Source organism: Micropterus dolomieu, linkage group LG06 (assembly GCF_021292245.1).
Source record: "Micropterus dolomieu isolate WLL.071019.BEF.003 ecotype Adirondacks linkage group LG06, ASM2129224v1, whole genome shotgun sequence".
In the NCBI taxonomy this organism is placed as follows: domain Eukaryota; kingdom Metazoa; phylum Chordata; class Actinopteri; order Centrarchiformes; family Centrarchidae; genus Micropterus; species Micropterus dolomieu.
Window position 1 is genome coordinate 17,809,613 of NC_060155.1, and position 1,739 is coordinate 17,811,351.

A 1,739-nucleotide genomic window follows, 5' to 3' on the forward strand; every position below is an offset into this window, starting at 1 on the left:
CATTAAAGATGCGAGAACACACGGAGCTTGGTGAGGCGGCATGAGTAACAGGCGAATCGCAGCTAAAAACAATACATCTGTGGTCAGATATGGTCATGTCCACTAATTCCACAGAGGAAATGCTGACACCCAGGGTAAAAACCAAGTCCAGTGTATGACCACGGTTATGTGTTTGCCCTTTGACATGTTGTTTGAAGTTAAAAGAAGTGGCCATATTTAAAAAGTCAGTTGCATTAACATTGGTGGGGTCATCAACATGAATATTAAAATCGCCACAAAGAACAATTCTGTCATAATTTAAAATCAGAGTAGATAAAAATTCAGGAAGTTCTGATAAAATTCCTCCAGGCAGTTTTGGGGGGTGATAAATTATAACAAATATGATAGGTTGCAGCCCTCCAACTTTAAGAGTGAGAACTTCAAAGGAGTTAAATTCATCACAGCGTACTTGATGACATTTTAAATTTTTCCTATACACGCTCACTAGTCCACCGCCACGACCACTGACCCTCGGTTGACTAAAACAATCATATTGAGGCGGACACAGTTCAGATAGCTGGCTATAGTCATTCATTTGCAACCATGATTCAGTTAAAAACATAAAATCTAGATTTGCAGACAAGATAAAATCATTTAAGATAAAAGTCTTACTTGAAAGTGATCTCACATTGAAGAGAGCCATTTTAAATGAGTTTGTTCTGGGTGCTGGAGTTGGTGCAGTTGTCCTAATCCTTAAGAGATTACTATTAGTTCTGTGTGGGATGTGCACATTTCGGTTTACTGGTCTATGCGTGATGATGACAGGAATAGAAGTCTGTGGAACAGCGCTGGGAGCAGACAGCTCTACATGCCAGCAGGTGGAGACAGTTGTTTGTGGCAGTGAGGCAGAGATCTGTTCAGTGACCGGTGGTGTGTCCAGGTGTGCTGCATGAATGATTAGTCATTCACGTAAGTCATGTGTGGACCGCACCACATGCTGTATGTAATATAGCCTGCCTTGTGAGAAGTGGGAGGTACAGTAGGCTATGTTCCCTCAGGGGCATGAACCCAGCTACAGGCACTCTAAAGATCAGGGACAGATGACATGTGTGACAATAAATACCTGTACCTTTTTGTAGAGACCTGCGACTGTAGACCGGTTCTTATTTCTGACCACGTGCCTTTGACAAAGGCTGACACTTCCATTGTGTCACAATCACATTGAACATTAGTCTTACTTCTGTGCCACCCCTGTACGGCCGCTAGACTGCGCTAAACACCAACTATGTGTAACATCAATTGAAGGAGGTTGTCATTGAAAAAACCTTCTAAAACATGACATCATTGGAGTTTTCATTAACACGTGGTAATTAAACTTTTGATGTTACCATATAGCGTGACTGACTACATGTTAAGCATCTATTTCCGTGTGATTATCTGGAAACAGCTACTTGAGGCAATTCAGGCTGTAGGTTATGACTGAGAGGCCTCAGCTGGGAGCAGTTTGATCTGAATTAGGATTAGCATAAGCTAATAGTTTAATGATATCTGACGCAGTCAAAGGGCTCACTTAGTTTGACGCTTGAGCATCTTTGACACAATGACTAGGGAAAGTAAAAGCGCAGTTTGCAAAGAAGTCACGTCCACCCCTCCCTCTGTTCCTCTCTCCTTTCTCTCTCCCCCTCTCTCTTCTTCTTCTTTCCATCTCCCCTCTATATCTGATTGGTTTTCTCCAAAGACAATTGGAGGCAAAATTTGAT